Raw genomic sequence first — 23,109 nt, forward strand, 5'->3', positions numbered from 1 at the left:
TTCCAATTTCCAAATAACCAATCATCGAAACGCAGAAAGAATTGGTTTTTGAAGAAAGGCAATGGCGCAGTAATTGTCTCACATCTCCGTCGTAACATTTTTTGGTTTCTCATCTTTTCTTGTTTCATTCATGTGGCTATTGGGTGAATTAGATTTTTACATCAAATTATGTAACTAATACTTTTTTGCTGCACACTTATGGACTAACCTTCAACACCATTGTCCTTTTGGCTGAAATATGTACTTTATATTTTTTATACCGTATATATCACCTTATATTATGCATCTTAAATTCGCATACTAAAAGAAGTATTATGCGTTCTTTTCGGTGTACTTTGATGTTTTCTTTGTCAGGAAATTAAAGTTGTGTGAAGTTAAGTGAAAACTTCCTTTTACAAAACGGTAATTTTATGTGCACCTCTGCATTTTGTGTTTCTCATCGTAAGGTGCTGCACTTGTTTGAATTGTCATAATTTATTAAGAATCGTCATATTCTTATTGGTCCTGTGCTTTTTAGATGCAGTCGCAACTATTATGTTTAGTTGCCACATATTTCTTATGTTTGTAATGAAATAGTTTCCAGGACTAGGTACTCTACCAAGTAATGTGAAACCTTTTTCAAAAGTGTCTAGCATAGAAGGGTTCATCATTTCATCATTTATTATACCCTTAAAGGCCCTGGGTGGGGCATTACATAAGGAGGGACAGTAGCAGACAAAAATAACACGAAAGTAGATAAAAATAGGTTCAATAAATAGGTTCACTGTCAAGCCATGTAGCAGGTCATTTGCAGCAACAATGTAGAGCTCTGAAATTTCAGGTGTGCTACAAGATTTCCTCTACCTGGCTCAACAGTGAACCTCCTAGTGGGCTTGATAATTTTTACAGACTTTATAACGTTTGTTTGTTTGCACATGTACAGTTGTGGCCAGGATAATACGAAGCACATTTAGACATTCTGCTTTTTTGCACTGAGTAAAGAAGATAGGAAAGTTCCACCATTTATGTATGGGTATACCAGTGGCAGTTGCCATCATGTTTTTGTGTGTGCGTTGTGTGTGTGTGTGCACATACGTGCATGGTCCTTCAATGTAAAAAAACAAAGTTTGGGCATTTAGTTAATAATTACTCGATAATCATATGTGGCATGCACTGTTTTTCTTGTTTTCTCACTAGTTTTCCTTGAAAGTCGTTTTCAGCTTTAGTAGGGAAACAGCCAAAAAATGCATCTTTTTGTGCAAACTGGTTTCTCTCTTTCATATTGGACAGCCCTGTATATGTGTGTATATAGTAAAAGTATAAACTTTTTGAAATGAACTTGTCTTTATTGTGAAAAATTCTTTAGGTCAGAGATTTACACTTTTTTTTGTGTGTGTAAGATAACCTGCGGTGAGCTTTGTGAGTGTGGACAGCATATTTCTGTTAAGGAGGTCATTTAAGCTGTGTGTATTTGTTCCAAATAACAGTTATGTTTTGTAATGTACATTAGAATAACATTTTGTGTGCTGTTCAGCTTAGGTGTCGGGGTAGAATTTGATGCATTTTAGAACCCTGATGATCAGCGTGGTTGCAAAGCAAGCAGCATTCAGCGAAGTTGTGAAGCCACCAATGACTGTTTTTGTTTGGTGGAAATGTAGGTATGTGCATAGCGTGCACAGAAGGTTTGATGCTTGCCACTGTTAAGATATGTTGGGAAGTGCTGCGTGGAGATTCAAGATGAGTGTTTGAGCTAGTAGTCTGAGCAGGACCAGGCGGCAAAAAAGGAAACAATGCAAAGTGGGCACGTCATGATGTACGTTTGATGGTATGGGAATTTCACGCTGATGACTAGCAGTCTTTGTATGAAAAAAAAATGATAAGGAAAAATTGCAATAAGCGCACATGAAAAGGAAGAGGACTTCCAAGTTCTTCGGTATCCCTCAAAGTGAAAAAGTGACACCGGGGGCTGTGTTGCACCGCTAACAAAAGTGCTCACTCTAACACCTATCGAAATAACATAGTAAGGTGGGATGCTCTCGAGAACGCTCTGGACAGCGTCTTTAAAGGAACATTGAGGACAGCTCCTTCGAATGATTGTTCTCAGTAAAAATTGATTCTCTGGCTCTGTGGATTTATGGCTAAGAAAACTGAATTAAAGAATTTTCGTGCTGCTTGATCCAATTTTGTAAAACATACACCAGGAAGGACGGTTGCCTCCATTTCGAAGTGAATGATGGTGTAGTGCAGCCTCTGGGAATGTGCGAGTAATTTGGTGTTGATGCACTCAGTTTACTCGCGAAATCGGCCGGTGACAGTGACGCCTGTATTTTAATTTTTGGTCTTTTCTAGCTTTAAAAGCTCAGTTTTAGGTGAGCGTGGTCTCTTCATTGTTGAAATGCCGTTGTGTATCAATGCAGGCCAACTTTAGTTTGCCCTCGGTGTTCCTTTAAAACTTTCAGTTTATGTGTGAAGGATTGACGTTGCTTATTCTGGACAGTTGCCCCTAAGCAGCTCTTGCTATCGCAGGAAGAAGTTTAGCATTATTACTCAGAAAGCCATAGAAGGAAAGATAGTAGCTAAGTCAGCGTTGAGAATAGCATTTTCATTGGTCAGAACAAACTTCTCAAAGAGATGTTATTATGGCTCTTAGCTCATAATAACAAAAAGAACCAGGCTTGCTGTGTGCATCTGATCTGCAGTACATCAGGACAAAATGAGAAGCACTGAAATGCATTGCAATGGGCTGAGGAACTAGACGAAAATATTGTGGCAGAAACAAGGTATGGATTAGAATAATATGGGACAGGAATAGTTGGAGACAACTGCAAGGGACCTTTGACCTGTTGTGAGAATGGAAGTCTGTTATAATCAACATAAAGATCTGCGCCTCTGAATTTGTGGCCCTTTATGCTGTTTAATCACTCTGGATCTCCCAGTTTATTGTACCTTTGTACAGCGTTGATGCAGAAGCACTTAAATTTTCTAAGCAACTTTGCGATTCAGCTGTATAGTGGATGGCGGAACTCTCAGAGTATTTCCCTTTGTTTTGAGGAACGCAAGAGATTACTGAACTGATTGGACATTTACGTCACAGTTGACATCACCAAATTGTTTAACAAAGCTAACTTGATGCGTGGCAGTCTGGTTTGTCTCAGTTTATGGTTTAGGATGGCATGTTGTGAAAAATGTAAGATTTTTCTGACATTTTTCACAAAGAAGACTTGCAGCTTTCTCTGAGTGTGCTCCACCTAGAAGTGATTTCTTTGTTTCAGGCAAAATTAGCATTGGTTATATTTTATGGGGTTTAATGTCCCAAAGCAGCCCAGGCTATGAGGGATGCCATAGTGGAGGGCTCCGGATAATTTCGACCGCCGGAGGTTCTTTGACAATATGATGATGTTAGCAAATAAGATGGTTTCTTATACTATATAGCTAATGTAGTAAATAATATTTTGCGAAATGGAGCGGAGTTGCACGTCGTCCTCCATTTTTGTGCACACAGATTTTGCCGCCAGTAACAGCATCTTACTGTTTTTTGTTTTTTTTTGCGATTTCAAGTGTAATCTGCATCTTCAAAGCACAGGTTCATTGTACAATATATCACCTGTTTACCTGACAAGTCCTGGTATTTCGATGTTGCTTTGTCCGTCAGTTTTGACACTTCATACGAATTTTCGCACATCCCTCTAAAATATCAACTGCTGGTATTTTGCACTGGAAAGCTAACAAACCTTTCTAGAGGTATGAGTATACTGTTTAGGCTAATTTATATTTGTTTTCGATAGAAAAAAAAATGGCGTCTGAAAGGTTAGGTTCGGAAAAAGTGTCTCTGGCTGTTTAATGATGTCCACACCTATATTTCATTTTCTGGCGTTTTCTTCTTATACATACTCCAGTTTCAGTGAAAGTTGTGTTTTTTCCTTAGGATGCAGTCATCTTATCAGTGCAGGCCAACTTCAGTTTATTCGTAGTATCCTTTTAATGGGACCCAAGCAGCTTTTTAGTTATTATGTTCATTGCAATGCTCAAATTTCAAGACGTTTTGTTTACACCATGTTGTGTGCCACCCAAACTGGTTTGCTGTGAGCTTGCCCTGGAGAGTAATCTTAAATTGTTTTAGTGAGGTGCCTGTTATGGAAAGTTTCCGTATCATATTTAAATGCTCAATGCCTGTGTATCTTGTTTGCATAGTTTTCTCCGTGTTTTTCTCGAGGTCCAGTTGTCTGCAGCAAAAGAGTTTATTCTGTATTATATGTGTTTGTAGTTCATAGAACCATCAAAAATATGTTATGGAAAGGTACGACAAGCAAGCAGTGATTAAATTATTGTTATTATTATTATTATTATTATTATTTGATTACTATTATTATTTTTGCTGGCCTGTATCTCAGATTTAATATGCCTTTCTTTGTGTTCTGTGATTTAGTGCATTAGAATTCAAACATAGCATGTTAGGGCATTCAAGGACATTTTTTGGATGAAGTATTCTCTCTGTCCCTGGTGCGTTCAGTTGGTTTGAGACCTTTCAGGCAACTCAGACTAGCTGCATCGAATGGACCAAATGCCAAATGTTTTGAATTTGCAACATACCAATTTCTCAAATTTTAGCAATGTTTACAATTATTTGAATCAGCTAGCGTAATGTGGAGGAAGATTGTTTTTTTTTATCGCTTGATAATTTGAGCTTTTAAAGGTTATATACTAGCATACAGTTTGAAGCTGTAGTATACGTTCATTTGTGGACTTCAGCTAAAGGATTGCTGTAAGATATGTCTAGTAGGATACAACTTTAAAAAAAAATAGCAGTTGCTAACACTGGGCATGTCTGCGGCGTCCTCTATTACTCCGCTGGCCAATCGCAACAGTAAATGAAATCAACTTTTGAATGTTTGACTATGTCAGATAATTCGCGTTGCAGAATTCTACAGCTCATAATTTTTTTCTTGTGGTGAGCTTCTTCTTTAGGTAACAAGAAACTTCTAAGCAGCAGACTACTTTTTCATAGTGGAGAAATTCCATGCACGGAGTCTGAATGTTGGCGGAGCTTCACTGCAGACTTGTTGTATCCCACTATACAACCATATTACATAAGAGAGCAAGAAATCATGGAAAGCTGCAGTAGGACTTGAGTTGACTGCCTTCTTCATGAAAATAAATAAATAAGATGTCTTTTTTATTCTTTTGCAAAGCTTATAAGATACTGTTTTATAAAAATTGTGTATATTTGTTTTGAAAAATTAATTTCGAATTGTGATTTTAACAGCTTAGTTCTCATAGGGATTGCTGTGTTTCTAATTCAACAAAGTAGCATATTGTTGGTTGGAACTAAGAGTGAGCTGACACTTTTTTTTTTATTTACACAGTACTGCAAGCCTCTAGGTGAGGCTGTAAGCAGGAGCGGGAGAAGAAAAAAAAAACAAAACATCCACTGCTCATGTGATCTGCTGATCTGTGAAGAGAGAAATACATGCGGAATGGCGATCAGTCACTGTTTTCCAGTAGCACATGCACTTAAGTGCCATCTGTGGTGTGACAAGACAGTTCAGATTATGGGGCCCGCACTGCTAAGTACATGGGGGTGCACGATAGCTGTCGGCTTTGCTTTCAGTCTTTCAACCGGATGGCAGCGGGTTCCGTCACTGTTCTCTCTTCTCGTTGCATGACAGCCCTGACCCTGTGTCAGTACTGTGAAGTTTGTTTTTTTTCGCTGTTCTTTGGTGTGTTTTGATAGAATACAAAAATGAGAAAGGCTAGCTTTCATTGCCTGGCATTGAGGTCTCAGTGCGTTACCACTTTACAAGAGTTGTGTTTGATTCATGAGCTGCATTTTTGATCTCACTTTCCTTGCTTTTGCATCTCCTCTTTTGGCGACATTTTTTTTTTTTTTTTGTGAGTGAAAATTGCTATGTTCTGGAGGGCGCATGCTTGCGAAGTATAAATAATTGGCCTGTGTTCATGGCACAAAAGTTAGTTTTCTGTGTAGTTACGGTCTGTAATATTACCACGGGAACTTATATACGAGCAGTACAAAAGCATTGCACTTGCATTCCAATTATAATCCAATTCCATTCTAATTCTGTTCTTATTCCATTCCAATTTTTATTTCAATTTTTTATTTCAATTTCTATTCCTTTGTAGTTGGTGCAGCTGTAAGTACTAGTCCTGACTATTACTAGTTAACATTTTGTATTTTCCTGCTTCCTTTGATGACATCGCACCATTTCAACCAATTGCGATTCGCGAGTTTTGTAGCGCCGCCACTCTTTGGGCGATGCTGGGTTTTTGTGTCGAGGCATCTGATGCTTTCACATTAAAAGATTGTTAAAAAACCTATTAAAGATCTCTTGTCATGGCTAGAGATATAAAATCATGGACTCATGGCAGGTAGTGGCATTTCCTGGCAGTAGTTATATTTACGTATATGGTGACAGTCCGTCAACAGTAAAGAAACTTGCATTGAACAAACAAAAATACATTGAACGAACCTAGGGGACTTCAAGGAAGTGTTTGTCATTGAAAGTTCGCTGAATTGAAATGAGGGTACACCCACTTGTTTTCATGAACTAATAAATATCAAGCATTCAAATGGTTCCCAAGTTCATTGATTGAGCAATACTGGAAACACCATGCATTGCATACATCGTGTGCTTGGCACTTTTGATAATGTGCAGTAATTTCTTCTGATCTTGTTTACACCATTGTTGCTGTTGTCAACTGGCCGACTTTGTCTATGCTCTTATGCACCTTTTCGTTTGCAAATACCCGCTGGGTAGTAAAGGCTTTCAACTTCTATAGACGCAGTGATGCCCTTTTTGCTGAAGTTGTGTCATTTTCTTAGAAAACAGGCTCTTCCATGACTTTCTCCTCAGACTGAGATATGGCAAGCATGCTAGCCAATAAGTTTGGCTGTACCACTTAAGCTACTAGCCAACTTGTGTAGCCATACAAAACTAAAGCAGAAATGGCATCCTGCAGTTTTAAAAGTGAAAGTATGATGCTGTGAAACTTTCCAACTTGCGCAGGCTTATAATTATGGTGTCTGAAGTTCCATGGACAAAGTTGCTGCCAAAATGATTCATTCTGACTTGAAAGCTGTACGTCATGCTTGTAAAAATATTCACTGACCCAAAAGTTGGAGTATGTGGAAACTAATTCAGCTGAAACACATTTGCAGTGTACATGATAGGTTAACTAATAAGTTTGTTCCAGTGATGTATGTTTATGTGGTATTTCACTGTGTGTTATTTCTCATCTCCCTTGTCAGGGTGCGGCAACCATGCTGCCTCATTGGAGGAGAGTCCCATCCAGGCAAACGTGACACAGCACAGCCATCTCTTCAAAAAGGTAGGTGGAGCAGTTTCATTACCGTTTTTTCCTTTGCAGGTGGCATCATCATGGTGGATGGCTTGAAAATGGAAAAAAAAATCTAGTGTGTGAAAGCCTTTTTCAGTCGGCATTAAGGAATATCTTCATGAGCTGCCAGGGGCAGAAGCACTGCAAAGGAATGCAGTTTATGAGCATTTATGTTAGGCTGACTGGCAAGATTCCATCTGTACAGCTATCTTTAACTTCATTCGGCATTTGAAACTGTGTCACAGTTACGGTGCCTTATTTGCAATCTGCTTTAAGTGCAACCAGCAGTTTAGTTTCCTTGAGTATTTCCTGGTTGCGTCTTCCCAACTGATTCAGTGGTAATTGCATCTTGCTTGTTGAAATTCCTTTTCCTCTGCCTTTAAGTGCAACCTAAGAATCTGAGCGCATAAGCTTTGAGCCTATAAATATTACATGATATAAAGGTAGCAAGTATTGGCTTTTTTTTTTTGCATTAAATACAGGAGTTAACGGATTGCACAAACAATCCTTGGGAAGACGGCTTTTTTAGACGGTTAGCTCATTCCTCAGTTTCACGCTGTCGGCAGTGGCGGCATTCGCAGTGCCACCTGCCTCGGTTGGCAGGTGGCCAATTGGAGAGGGCATCTCCTCACCACTTTTAGGGAAGATGAGGGAGAGGGAAGTGGGGGAGGGGTTTGTTGCTTGTGTGTCTGCCTTAGCTATGGCTGGCGGTTGATTTGAAATCCATCGCCGGATGGGGATGGGTACAAGTGGTCCCTGGCTCAACGCCCGACTTTCGGAGTGCTTTCTGCAGTGATACTCCGGAGTATCTCTGCAGTCCTGGGAAAGTCCAGATTCACCTCCGGCTCTCTGATTTTGTGAGAGTGCACTAGTACTTACAGCCGCATTCACATGCTTTGCCATTGTCATTCCGGTCCTGGTGGATGCCAACCTGCCCACCGCTTTATGGGCAACCTGCCAAGGATGTGAAACCAAGAGAAACGATGCAAAAGAATGGCCACCCTGTGCTAGTTCGCCCTAATTCATGTTTGGCCTAGCTACGCAAATCGACTGTCATCTTCTTATTAGCCCATTCTATTCTGGGACTTTGCGGGAAAAAAAAGAAGTCTATGAAAAATTATTTGCTGTCACACCATGGCTAACGCTCAAACATTCGCGTTACGCGCTCGTAACCATTCTGTGATTTTTTTGAAGGGTCATAGTGTTTCTGTGGATAACAAACTTTTGTATTTTTTCTCAGCGTCTGTTGAGGTGGATTAACATGTAAAGTATATCATATAACAGCCTAGATAGCACTGTATCTAGCTCATTTAGAAAAAAAAACTCCCTTTGTGTCAGTCAGGGCCAGGCACGATACTTCAAAAAAGTATCTTCGATACTAATGCCCGATATTGCAAACAATAGTAAACAATAGTATTTCCAATACCAATACAAGGTGCAGAACTGAAATTGATTTCCGGTACAGGTACCCAACACTGTATCATCGCTACTTTGATGTGTCACTTAAATCGGTAATATAAATCAAGCCGGTAATATGACTAGCTGAGTTAAGAAATTTTTCTTGGGTTTCTGGAACAGTTTGTGTATTCAGTATAGCGCACTGTTCTTGAAAGAGCATAAATGAATCCAGCCTCGTGCATTTTATTTAGGCAGGGTAGGTGAAATGTGCTGACACTGTAGTTTTGGCCATATTCTGCTAGCTTGCAATTATTTATATTTGTAACTAGCATTTAGTATATACTATATGAAAGCTTGTCGCTTGATGTGCTCCATGCAGATTCAACGAAAAATGCCACCTTTATTTTTCTTCAAGCATCCGCATGCTTTCGGTGGTTCTCAAGTTGGACTTAAAGTGTTTGTGAAGAGATATGCATTGAGCTCCGTATCGTTGAAAGATTGGTATTTCGCAAAAGATTATGCAAAATTCTGAGTATTTGTTTTAATTTTTTTGTTTTATTACTGATTCGAAGGACGCGAAAAAAAAATGCATTCATGTCTTATACTTGGGTACTCTAGCACATGTGCGAAGCTTGCACCGTCCCCGCGAGGTCGTATTCCCGGCACATGAATGCGGTAATGCTTGGATGTTTCTCAGAATGAAAAGCAGATGTTGACTGCTGATGAAAAACGCTTACCTAAATTATTGCCAGCAGCGCACAGATTTGCTGTGCATCTGAAGCTCAGAAGGTGCTACTTGCTTTTGCGACAAAGTGCTTCTGTGCGCGTCACGATATTGTTCTTTGGACTGTTGCATGCACATGATGCTAGTACGGTCCTAGTGATTGTGGAGCTGGTTCCAAGTAGTCCAGATAGGAGATTTTTCTTTGTCTGCGTGTACACAATGGGAAGGTCTGTAGTCGGATACAATGGATACAACTCTAGAAAAAAGCAGCAAATGCCCCTCCAAGGATCGAGGCCCTTCATCCCTGTGATGTAGACAGATTCTCATGTCGTCGCAGTTAATCCCCTTCCACCTGCCAGCTTCATGCTGTATCACTTTAGCCAGTGCAGAGGGATTAACCACGATGTCATGACAATCAGTCTACACCATCGGGTGAAGGGCCACCTTTGAGGGGCGTTTGCCATCTATCTTTGTTATTAAGTTCCATTTGCCATCCAAGAGTTAGCATTGGAGGCACACACACATGCTCGAGAAAAATGCAGTGTCAATGCTCTGCAATGCACAAGCGTTATGTTCGCATCGAATGGGCTTGTATCAGGTGTTCCACCTGCTCATAGGCTGCCTGGTACATAATCAGGCTAATCTCTGCAGTCTTCATTAAAGAGTGCCTCCTCCTCCTCCTCCTCCACATGCCCAGACATTCCTCCGCAACCTTGCGAAGCTCTCTCTTCAAACATTACGGATCTAATTTGAGTTCGTTTTGAGTACTCTAAATCAGTTTGTGAAGAATCACTTCATCGAGACTGTGGTGCACGTGTACAGGTTGCAGCTGGCAGTTTCTCAAATGAAGCTGCGTGTCCGCAGATTTTTGCGTTTCCATCTTGTTGTTCAGCTGTCGATCAGAACCAGGCATTGCCAGCAAAAGTGTCTTTGCATCTTATGAACCACTGGAGCTATGTCTTAAACGAAGGCCAGAGCAGCAGTCATGCCACTCCCTTTACCTCCCTTGTGCCCTCAGTGCATGCTACAACGCATGAAGGAAAGTCCGCTTTTGACCTTGAGACCAGTCCTTTAGCTGCATGGCACAATCGAGAGTAACGACCATAGCTTGAGTTAGTGCATCTGAACTTGGCTGTGATTCCACCTGAACAATCGAGCTGCCTCAGTGGCTCAGCGGTTGTGGTGCTTGGCTGCCGACCCTAAAGACATGGGTCCGATCCCAGCCATGGCAGTTGCATTTCGACCAGGGCGAAATGCTAAAGACTGTGAAATGTCGGTGCACATTAACCCCAGGTGGTCGAAGTTGTCCTGAGCCCTCCACTATGGTACCCCTCATATCTCGAGTCGCTTTGGGACGTTAACCACCATAAACCAAACCTAAACAACCTGAACAAGCATCATGCCGCCGTCATGCTGCTGTCATGGTGGTCATTTCAGTCGCCGTACCACTAAGTAGTGACATGAGTCCTCCCTAGGTTTCAAGTCATGGTTGCTAATTATTACTACTTCCACCTGCTCCTTGTCCAGTCGCCTACCTACTCATTTTTCTATTCTTTGCTGTGCTCAAACGCTCTGAGCACCGCAAAGCCTGTAAACCTGTGGCACTTCCCCATGAGCCAATATGTCTGTAACCTTGAAAGTCACATGATATGCACCGGTGAGAACTACAAACAAAACTATTAGCCACATGACCCCCAGTCCAGAGCATTCGGGGCGGGGTATGTTGCACGAGAGGCCTAGCTCTGAAGCCAGGTGCATAGGGGCATGTACTTAATGTCGGTGCAGACGAATACGCCGGTCATGCCTGCAGTGGAGGTACGAGGTCTGTACATAAAGTAATGAGACAGCTCTCGGAGTGTTTTATCTGGCAACACTGAGGTGTTCTTCATGCCGGTGGTCGGAGGTAAATGACCTACACATCTTCAGTTAAAGCGGGAACCTCGCCACTTTAACCGGTGGACTGTGAGCGCACTTCTCGCAAATTCATGTTCTCGCAAATTCATGTTCTTTTTGTGTGTGTTCTGAAAATGAGAAAGCGCAGTTATGCGTAACGCTGTGCAATCAAGTTTTGTTTGAGATTTGTATACAATGCAGCTGAAACTTTTGCAAAGCTTAAAAAGGCTTACATGGAGCTGCTTTGTCAGGAACCAGAATGTTCAGATATGGTTCAGAGCATTTTCAGAAGGCCAAGGATCCATTGAAGGTGAGTCGCATTCAGGAAGGCTATCAACACCAAGAACTGACAAAAACAAGAAATGGATCAGTGACCTCCTGTGATATGACTGTTGTTTAGCCTCCAGATTGATTGCAGATGAGCTGAGTTTGAACCATACAACCATTCATCAAATGTTGACTGATGAATTGGAGATGAGAAAAATTTTTGCAATAATTGTCCCCAAAACACTCACTTCTTGGCAAAGACGAGGACGGAAGTGTGGTTCGACCTTCTGGAGCGGATTGAAAACAATTCAGATTTTCTCACAGATGTCATTACGGGTGGTGAAACATGAATCTTCGGGCACAATCCAGAAACAAAACGTTAAATTGAAGAGTGACACACAGCAAACTCGCCATGACCAAAAGAGGTGAGAAAGAGGAAATACGACTGACCAGCTGAGAGCCATTCCCATTTCTGCGTTTCGGCACTTCTGTGATGACTGGAAACAAAGTTTCAAGCATTGTATTGCTTCCTAAGGGAACTATTTTGAAGGAGACATGAGTTGATTTTTGTTGAATTATTGAAAAAGTCTCATTACTTAATTTACAGACCTTGTACAGTGAAGGGAAGGAGATGGGGTTTGTTGGGGAACGCACCACAGCGAGCAAGCCAGGCAATCTGGCTGACGTGTGAGGTGGGGTTTGGGTAAAGGCGTCATCGAGAGGAGCAAACCGAAGTGAATCAGAGAGGATGAGGATTCCAGCCACTGTAATGCAGGGCGCAGGGGTAGCACGCTCGACGGGCATGAGCCAACTCATTCCCTTCAGTATTGCAGCGAGAAGCAGTTCATTTAAGGAAAATATATCTAGTAGGGTATGAATACTGTGCACCGCATTTGAGGTTGTGGTGCGCAGAAAGGCATTGCTGAGAAAGGCTCGACGGCCGCTTCTTGACTATCTGTGCGGATCTGCAGAAGTAGGCTCGGTGATGATAAGAAGTTTGGCGGTGTCCTTGTCAGGGATGCCTGCATAGAAGCCATGGGAAAGGAAAACAGTGAAAACATTGTGTTCGAGGGCATCGGCGGGAAGGGAACAAGCCCAGGCCGCTGTGTGACTTGTGTGCTCTGTGGGGACATGCTGCGACGAATTGGGAATGACAGAAATGTTATTCAGGTGAGCCCAATGGAATAAGGGAAATAGTTTGGTTCAAGACGCTGATTCTGCCATGAACGCACAGTCCGATAGGCAGTTTTTGGGTTGAGTTTTCTGTACCTTGCGATGGGTGTCGACAAGTTGTTTTAACGAGGGAAGCGAATACCTGATGGATACGCTATGTGCACGTGCAAAGCATCGAATCCCCATGACAGTTTTGGCATCCTGCCGAAGCAGTTTCCAGCCGTGCATGCTGGATGCTAGTAAGGACTACATACGGAATGTGATAAGGAATTCTACTGTGTGCCATGTCAAGGGTAGTGGTACTTGTGTAGACATACATCCCACTCACCGTTGTCCTGAAGCCAAAATCCAGGGATCTAAATATGATATTTTCCTGGTGCGGGTGAACCATCGAACCTGCATGGGATCAATTTGTCAGTCATCTTTCGCTAGCTTGGTAGGTCCATTGCTTCTGATATTGTACTCGTTTTTCTTAGGAGAGAACCGCAAGGGTGGTGAATATCGTGTAGTTGGCGACTGTTTCGGAGAAGTGTGACAAGTCTGCTTAACTTACATTAGGGAGCCATAGGATTTTCATAGAGTGATATTATCGGCGTAGATAGTGAGTCATGAGTTTCCACTTGCCAGAGTAGGGACGTGAGACCTTTCAAGGCCAAGTTTTGGACAACAACTACTTTTTGATCGCTAGCTTTGACAGCGTTGCACCTTATGTATGAAATGGAGTATAAAAAGTGGGCAAGGAAGTGCGGAAAGCTAGCCACTCGTTTTGGGAATTGTATGAAGATTCTCCGCAGGGTAGTGTCAGGAAGATGCTGCATGGGTACGTACCCGAGATAGGTCAGGAGTCGCATCACATGCGGCCGAATTCCCTTACCACATAGGGAAGAAAGCAGAGGACAACAGTCACAGGTGACATGTGAGTATCGGCTGAGGAGGCAGGCATTTGATGTGCGAGGAGGCAAAACAAGGACAAAGGACTACTGAAAGGGTGTTAAGCACTTAGACACGATTTTTACCATCCGCTGGCTATGGGCTTATGGGCGTCACGTATGTGTAAGGATGTCATGGTCATATTTAAGTGATGTAATTCGTGGCAGCAGTGAGTGTGACTGCAAAGAACAAGAAATGGACATCCTTTTTTTGTTTGTTTGTTTCACCTTACCCTGCTTTTTTCAACCATTTCGATCCAGTCTCACAATGAGGAGTTCAGGCTCTTCTTACGCGCAGCTGTGTAGATCCGTGAAAAAAAAAAAAGTGCATCGGTGCTTACAACTTGCTCAGAGCGGCGGAGAGCACTGTACTGAAGGTTAGCTTTCATCCATGTGGGCTGTCTCCTGTCTCCCCAGTTACCTCAGAGGAAACTGCCGAGTAAAGCGGACGCCGAGTAAAGAGGCCCTTTTTGGGGACCTGTGTACCATAGAGCAAGAAAGACCTGTGTAGTGCAGTGCGTTGCAATGCAGCGCCATGCGCAGGACAGAGGAGGGCCCTGTACGGATGGCCCTCACGGTGGGCCATTGTTGCAGGATTGGTGCCTTGAGCGGAGAGGGGGGCTCGTGGTTGTGGCGTCAGTAGCGAAATTGCCGGTTAGCCCGTGCGCGCGCCATGCCCTCGGCCGTGAAAGACAAGGCCTTACCGCGACCCTCGCGCTTCATGGCGGAGATCTACTGGACCGCTCGTTTGTGTCTCAGCGGCGGTAGCGCGTGCGAAGAAGGCGGCAAACTGTGAACCTGTAATGAGCCGCGTGCAGTGCATTTGCCGTACATAGTAAGTGTGTATTGAACGTCTACGATGGCGTCGCGATAATCGTAGGTGTCCTTGGGATCATGGGGTCCTCTTGCGGCCGGCATTTGCTGTGCCCCAGCGCCTCTCGTGTGTGTGTTGGCCGACTGAGTGGCCGGCGAGGTCTTCGATTATGCGAAATGTTCATTCGCGCTGTGCGCGTGCTAGTCGTCGTCGTTGGCCCTGGCGCGATGAGAGTGATTGGACGGAACTCCTTCACTTCGAAAGTAGAAACGGTGATGGAGAAACAGCCCCATGCCTTACGCGTCGCGTCGGCGTGAATCGATTTCCGTCCTCTTTTTATTTCTTTGTCAACGTGCGCAAAATTAGCCGCGGAGACGAAGCAGCCGAGGGCACGGACGGCGACTGATGTCCTGTCCTCCCCTCCTTGCTCGCGTTCTGAAGTCTAGACTTGTCAAACCGGTTTCGATAGGGAGGTGATGCTTTTCAAACCGGTTTAATAGGGCATATGCAATGTGTTCTGCGTCTACTTGGCGGCTCAGAGGAATGCAAATAGCAAAGCGTCCGGTGAACCGCTTCGCGTGTCGGTTTTGCGCGCAGCACCTGCAATAACAGTTAGCTCCGCTGCGCTGAAAGTGGTGGTGGACCGTAATAATATCGGCTCAAGATTTTTCAAAGGCTGGGCTGCGATGACTGTGACCCGTATAGACGGATGTGAACGGGAGGCGCTTGATTGAGAGGCACACGGTGTAGGCACTGCAGTCCTTCCTACCCCTCCTCGTTTCTCGTCTCCTAATCGATTGAAATGCTGGGGCCGCCTGAGTGCGTGCGTGCGTTCCCCCTTGGGCGACGACGCATTCGGCTGACCCAAGGGGCTGACCCCGCCCCGCGCGCGTGCGTCGGATTGCGTGCGCACCACGCCGCACACGCAGCCTGGCCCGACTCCGAGCAGCGAAGCGCGCCGCTTGCGTCGTGTGTGTCGCTCAGTCGACACGTGCAGTATGTGTGTATGTGTCCCCCTTCCCGCTCCGTTGCCCGTACCGAGTCTCGCCTTTTTCTCCGACTGCCTCTGCTCCTCGGCGCTGTCGTGATCCCCCTTCTCCTCGCCCTTCGGCCACTCCGCCAGGTGCAGCGGCCGACAGCAAAGATGGCGAGGCTGCTGCTATCCTGCCTCCCTCGGCGACGCCGCTGACGCGACTGCTCGGCTGATCGGAGCTAGGGTTGCGGCGCGCGCCATGTGGGTGGATGCTGTGGTCGCGAGAAGTGGCGTTACAAATGCTTGCGCTGTTTGGAGAGCGAAAAATTAAAAAAAAAATGCTGTCGATTTGCGTAGTTAGGCCAAATACGAATTAGTGTTCGTCGATGACAGTTGTTCGGATAGTGGTAATGGGTTAATGTACTACATATATACGGAATTGGTCATTCTCTCCATTCTTAGACAGCTGGAAGTCTTCCTACCACTCCTGATGCAGTGGTGTAACGGTCAAGCGATGCACCACTGCCTCCTACCGTGGCAGGTGCTGCCATCGGTGGGACCTGGTTTGCTTGTGTTGGGTTGCGACCTAGGTTGGACTTCCGGAGCAACCTCTCGTGATTAAATGAGCTTAAACGAACAGGTTTAGGGGCTATTTCAGGTTTCCCGGTATGCGCTTGTAGGCCGTTCTGCAGTGGCAAATGCCTCGCTAGACGGACGCATCAGTGCTGTAGTCGCCACTGGAGTCAATGGTCACGCGTCTGGAGACCTCTTCGGCGTCGTCAATGTTGGGCTTATCGCGAGTTGAAGTATTGCAACGACAGAGGACGGCCGACGCGACGAAATTTTGGGTCTGCTGTCGCTTGCCTTGTGGTTGTAGAAGTAGACAGACACGTACCAGTTCACTTCGTAAGCCACGCTTGAGGTTGTGTAACCATGTTTAGACGTTTGAGGAAATGCCATTGAAATCTTCAATACCCTCAGTGAACAAGAGTTGTACATGAATACGCGTGCGTGTCTTTGTTGGTCATACAAATGTAGTGGGGGTTCGTTGAAGAGCTGGAGCGCCTCGTACGATACGATGTAGGGTGGCACACAGGACCTCTTAATGGTCCAGTGCTGCAAAAACAGCTGCTGCGTTTCATTGCACACTTGAGCGCTTGAATTACCGACGCTTCGGTAATTCAAAAAAAAAAAAGAGGAAAGTGGTTGGAGGCGTTAGTACCCAACAGCGGTGACGTGTTAAATGATGCTTTATGCTTTTATTCATCAAGAATGTGCGGGGAGAAAATGGTGTGGCACTCTTGTAGTTAGGTCTGAAGGAGGCTTTTGGAAGTTGCTTGGCGTTTCTCCAGACGACGGGCTTTTGTTTTGCTCTCGACTGCGCTGTCCGGCGCATGTCTTCGTCTCCCTGTGTGAAATGGCGCTCCTTCACTTCCTCGTTCCTTTTACGTCGCTGTCTTCCGCTTCTTGCGCTCCTTTGTCATTTGGCGGCAAACCTCATGCAGCGAGCGGGAACAAGCGGCAGCATGCGCGTCCGGACCGCGTATTCGCCACCCAGTGCAAACCAGCCGGCCGGCCTCGATACTGTCGCAAGTTCTAATCCCAAAGATACTATTTTCACCGAAAACGGAGCTTTTAAAGATTATATATAATGGGAAATGTAGGTGTCGCCGTTTTCGCATGGGAGCCGCTATGACGTCATCAAATCGGTTTGTTTTGCCTACGTTCGAGGCTAGACCGCATCGCCATACTCTTCCAGCCAATAGTCATGTCCCTAATGCTACCGACGTCATCGATCTTTCGCGAGTTTTAATCTAGTGCCGCAAAAAAAAAAAAAGCTCCTTTTTTTTTTCGTATATATACGTCTAGTACGATTGTCTCGCAAGCGTGAGCGATAGCCGGCCCCGTTCGATGAAGTGTTTTTATATTTGCTGCTAAACATTCTGGGCACAATTTGCCCCTGTTTGGTGGCACTCAGCCCGCAGAAAGTAAGAAATAATTTCCTTCAGGCGCTGAAATCTCCGCTCTTGAAAGGCGCACTTTTTCCTGCTACAATGGCTGCCGCGGTCAGCTCAAAACAGACACGTTGTTTCCACCATTCGCGACTGATCCGCTGCGCATTTTACACGCAGGCGTGAGCGTGCCTCTCCTTTCCTCCCTGCATTTGTACGCCCTCTTCCTCCCCCGCGCTTCGCTCTTCGCACCCTTCGCGTTGCTATCGGCGCGGCCGTGCTGAGCTTTGGTGGCGGCGATCAAAACGGGGGGAGCTTCTTTAGTAGCTAGCCTCGCTCATGGCGGCCTGCGATGGTCTCGGATTGTGGAAGCGGCTAGAACAGCAGCGCCGTCGCGGCGCCGAGAAGCCGCCGGGATTTCGTCGAGACCACTCGATCCGTTCTCCTTCTTTCCCTTCCACGGGCTATGTTGCCTACTCTCCCTCCCCGCACCACGCCGGGCCAGGCGTCGCCTTGCATGCTCCCCCCCCCCCCCCCCCCCCCTCTTCCCGCCCGTATTTGGAAAAAGGCACCTCTCGTCGTGATTGGCTCCTCTGGTGTCTCGCTTGTTTTGCTCATTTGTTGTTCTTTGCTCTCCTGTATCGTGCTGTCGGGCCTCGGCCAACTGGAGGCGCCATAATGTCCGTGCCAGTTCTCCCGGTCTGTTTTGATCACACGCAAAGAAAACAAGGAAAAAATATGTAGTCTTACTCTATGCGTATGTTATTTAAGTTCGATCTCGAACCGTTTCTTGTGCGTGCATTTTCGCGGTCTCGTTTCCCACGGCCGTGCGTGGACCGCTGGTGCATAAATGTATGGGGATTTCTAATGCTAGTACGCAATGTTTGGTACATGTTTGGTCGCCGAATTGAGTTCGCGTCTCTCGCTATTGGAGTCAACAATACCAGTGACGCCAGTGTCACCACTGCGGCGTTCCAGGATTTTTATACAGTCGCCCAAACCGTATTGAAAGTCATACTGGTTGTGCCTTGCGCTGGCCTTTGTTACTGGTACATAGTGGTGAGAACTGTTCCCCAAAAATAAAAATAAACGTGACCCTGTTAGAAATGGCAGGCAGTAGAAATGTGGCAGGGCAATCTGACTCAACTCCGTTTCTATTAAACTCTCCACTTCCTTGATTCGTGCGTAAGTGCATTATATTGCACAAACTCGAAGATTGCCAGGGAAAAGGAATTTACGTGCGAGTAATGCGAAAACATCGTAATTCAATTCCAATTTTTAGTTTGTAGTTGATGCAGTTTTATGTACTACATTCGGATACGACTAAAGAACGAAGCGGCGGATTCCCCTCGAAGAATACCCTCGAGCCAGTGGCGTCTACGGATTTTCGTGACCGCGCATTTAATTCTTTTAAGCCGTCGTCAACTATTCTGGGGACTGCAACCTGCATAGAGTTCTGTATTTCGCCACAACGTAATTTTGCTGCCCTCCCACCGTGCTCAGGTAAAAGAACCGTTGTCATTTCCTTGCGTGACGACCACTCGCTAGCGCTTGCGCGTTCGCATTTGCTAGTCTTCGAGTTCCCTGTCCCTAGGGCAGTTGGAGCACGTTGCAGTTGGGCGGTTCTACGCGCTCCCGGTTACGTAGCGTTCACGCCTGCGCGACGCAACCAAGGTGCCCGCTTCGAGGTGACTTCTTTCGCGCCCTCTGCAATCGCCGCACCAGCCTTCTCCTCACCCTCGGCGCGATAGCGGTACTTTTCCGCCGCGCTTTGCGGGCAAGTGGCGGCACCTGGCGGCAACCTTCAGAACCATTAACCAAAACAAACCGGAGCGTTGTTGCGCGGTGCTTGATCAGCACTGGCGGCTGTAACTGTAATGGCGGCGTGTGCGTCCTACCCTTGGTCCCAGCTCCGGCTGACGCGAATCCGAAAGCGGAACGAGTCGTCGTAACGCGCGCGGAAATGGCATGGCCTTGAAGCTGGTAGTTGTGCGCCGCATCACGCGGTTTTGACAGTGCCTGCAGCTTTCATCGCATGCGCAGTGGGAGCAGCTCAGCTGCTGCTCCGCGTTTGCGAGCCGATGTCGTGAGTTGGCGGGCAGATGGACAGCCACAGGCCTGTTGTGCCGTCATCCATTATTTTCTAGTGGCAGGTACGATCGGGAGTGTAAGTGTAGTGAGCCTCTGAGTTTGCACTTGTGATAGTAAAATAACTTCTGCACTCGTTCAGAGCGGGCATGGGATGTATTTGTGAAATTTTGCCGGAATTAAAAGTGTAGGTTCTAATTTTCTACTTGGCTGGAGGAATCACGTTTCTCATTAGCTTTCATTCACCTCGAGTGTTTTAAAAAAAAAATTCATTTCCAGAACATCTTTTTCCTTATGTCAATAAGTTGATTGGCTATGAGATATTGATTCTAACAGCTGACGTCATTTTAACACTGCCCTAATGAAGCACTTAAATCCATTTTCTAAACTCCAGCCACGCTATGCAGGAAAACAAATGTCGACACAACATTCCAGCGTTCTGCTAGCAAACCAACCTGCCATCGCATCTGAGCCGGAGCGGCGGAACCGCGTCGCCGGTAAATCCGTCCGCGCTGCTCTCCCCCACGCTGCGGCGAGCGAGATACCTCGGGAGAGGGCGTCGAGATGGGGAGAAAAAAAAATGAAAGAAGGTCGAGCGGCGCGTACCGGAAGCGCGCGCCTCTCGGAAAGAGTTGAGCGAGCGGCGCGCTGTGTCTGTGGTGGTTCCCCGGGGGGGCGGGGCCCCTCGGCTCACGAGTCGGCGCGGGCGCACGTCAGGAGAGAGAGAGATGGAGAGCGCAGTGAGAGAGGAGAGCATTGCGGCTAAGCACCCGAGGAGAGGCACGCGCCTCGCGGCTGACGACGCGGCGCGGTGCGTCATCACCACGCCGCTGCCGCCGCCGGCGTCGTCGCACTCAGAGGGAGAGAGAGAGAGAGCGCGCGAAGGGAAAGCACGCGCGGCGATCTCGCGCCAACGCGCTCGGAACACGTGCGCCCGTCAGACCTTCACCCAGTTCGAATTTGGCGCCGCGGAAGTGCACCGCGCGAGAACGATCGCGTCACACTGCCGTTCCTCTTCCCACCTTCCTTTCTACTGGCTCTCTGTCGGGTCTCGCTGGCTGTGGAGGGGAGGGCAAAGAGAACCCGCTGCTACTGCGCGGTGGAACGAGGGGGAGCGGAAGGGAGAGGAGTTCGGCTGCGGCCTTCCCTTTTATTTCTCTTCTGGTTACGCGCGGTCGTTTTTTTTTTCTCTTCGTTCCCCTTTTTTTCCGCCTCTCTCTTTGTTCGTCTGGTTGTCTCTGCTCGCCTCCGCTTCGCCGCACTATATATATTTACCAGGTTGTAATCGGGCGCGTCGTCTCTCGCCCTCTCCTCCTCCGGAGTACTCTTCATTCTTCGCGCGTCTCTGTGGGAGTTGCTTTTTCATGGCTCCCCTCTGCCTCCTTCCTCTTGGCTTCTCTCTCTCCTGCTCCTCGCTGGTTGCTCGCTCCTCTCCTCGCTCCCGTTTCGCCCTCCTCCGCTGTTTGGTCTGCACCGTCGGCGCTCAGCTGTTGGAGATTCACTTTCGCGGCCGCTGCCCGCGTCGGCCCCGGGCGACGGCATTGGCGAGGAGGAGCGGGGCGCGCTCCTCGCGAAGGGGAAAAGATGGCTGTTTTTGTTTGCGTCCCGCCTCGCAGGTCTCGCTCTTCTCTCTGTTCGCTCGCTCTTTTTTTCTTCCCTCTGCCGCCGCCGCAGGCGCTGTACGAGGCCGGGGTGTCTCCGCCGCCTGCTTTTTCTTTCCCCTTTTCTCCTTGCGTCCTCTCGCTCGTGTCTCCGGCTTCGACCGCACGGCTCGGAGGCTCCCGATGCTGCTGCGCTGCTTGCTGCTGCCTTTGCGGCGCTGGCGGGATGCGTTCTCCTTAGTTCGCCCTTCGCTGCGCTGGATAGTACGGCGGTTGCCTGTACCCCGTTGTGTTTTTATGGCGTTTTTTTTTTTATTGAAGGGGGTGGGGGGGGGGGGGGGAGGTGAGCTTGGAAAGTTGAGGACTGTACGTGACATGGCAACGTGGCTTGCGACGTCGATACATGTTCCACGCGGTGTCTGGAGCAAGTGTTCGTGCAACGTTTTGGCGGAGTTATAAAACGAGTTTTAGAAAAAAATTCATGTAGATGGAATGTTACAATTGGTGCTGGTATAGTACCGTCTGTTGCAAAGTTTACAACCCTTAGCGCCTAGTGGCGCGGTGGACTAATTTTTTTCAACAGACGGTACATTACACCTTGGATGTCCGAGCGATAACGAACGGAATGTCTGTAGCGAACATCGTTTGTAGCAACTTGATAAGCGGGTTTCAAAACATTTTTATTCTGCTAGCGTGGTATTTGGCACGCAACTATATTCTTTCTTTTTTTTTTTGCCTCAAAGGTACAAGCGCGGCCTTATAAATAGCGCTTTTCTACGAAAACTTTTGGCGCATTCTTTTCCTACCACGTTTGAGCTTGATGCTGCCTGCTGCTGTATCCACGCCTCTGTCGGACGTCCCGTTGTCGTCGTGAATTTACGCTTCTATTACTGTCGTCATGCGCTGTTCCTCCGCTTTTTTGAGTGTTACAACGTCCTTGCTACGAGGGCGTTTCCACGCTGCACCCGAGTGGATGTGTGGCGCCTTCCCGCTGCCCACCGATAACGCGTCTCCCCCGGTCTTCGGCTTATCGCAGCGTGACCTTGTTGGTTGGGGGGCTTGCGACCATCGTGCTCACGACGGCGCCCCGTAAAATATGTCACCTTTTACGGGTGTCGCGTAATGCGCCATTGGAAATTTCGCATTGCGGTAGCTACTGCATTTGGTAGACGCGTTTTAGCATACTGTAGACGTATTAGCGGATACGCATACCGGTTTACCGGACGCCTACTGCTCACGCGCCGTGATATGGACGAGACAAGGGCCACAGGGCGTGCGCAGGAAGCATCCGATAAACCGGTATACGGCTGGAGTAATACGTCTAGTGGCGGCGGGAAGCATGACGAACAGCTCGGCCTGTTCCCTTAGTTGCAGGTGTATTCCGCTTTTTGAAAGTGCTTCATTCTAGTTGTTCCACATCCCTCTACTTCTACGCTTGAATAACGCATAGGAATTGAGCGTGGCTGTAGCTGAAGGGTGTGTCCAGTGCGCGTTCGTGGATACCTCTCTGTTCGAAAGACGTTTGTAAACGTTTTTGAAGAACGTCTTTCTTAGGCGGCTCTTGCAAGCTCACATAGCAACAGTCATCGCGTCACATTTCTTGAAGGGCCACTGCCCAGGGTCCGGACATTTTTGAAAAACAAGCCCACTGCATAGATGAGGCATCGAAGATAACCTCTGCAAAATACTAGAGCCATGCGCGCCCCGAAAAGCTGCGAAAATTCAAATCAAACCCCGCTCGTTCTTTCCTTCCTTCAAAAACGAGCACGGCCCACTACTCTGAACCCCGTTGACGTCATGGGGGGTTACTTTCGCTGAAGGCACTCCATTGGTGCATCGTTCTGACTGACGGGAGAAGATTGGACGTAGCGTTGGCGTCGCGTCGTCTGCACAACGCTTTCCGCAGCGCCTTCTGTTCTGGCTCATGCCTGCAAACCCGCATGAAGGAACAAAACAAAAACTGCG

At 46.7% G+C, this 23,109-nt stretch overlaps 1 protein-coding gene across 3 annotated transcripts in view; it reads left to right on the top strand.

The window, feature by feature from the left end:
- The window catches only part of Tlk (Tousled-like kinase), a 116,966-nt gene that overhangs the window by 4,041 nt on the left and 89,816 nt on the right, over positions 1–23,109 (top strand). For all 3 annotated transcript variants that reach the window (XM_089544854.1, XM_089544856.1, XM_089544855.1), the window contains exon 2: positions 7,244–7,323. The gene's annotated coding sequence lies outside the window, so the exon portion shown is untranslated. The remainder of the gene's footprint in view (positions 1–7,243; positions 7,324–23,109) is intronic.

Source organism: Amblyomma mixtum, chromosome 5 (assembly GCF_055824585.1).
Source record: "Amblyomma mixtum isolate Tamu chromosome 5, ASM5582458v1, whole genome shotgun sequence".
Classification (NCBI taxonomy): Eukaryota; Metazoa; Arthropoda; class Arachnida; order Ixodida; family Ixodidae; genus Amblyomma; species Amblyomma mixtum.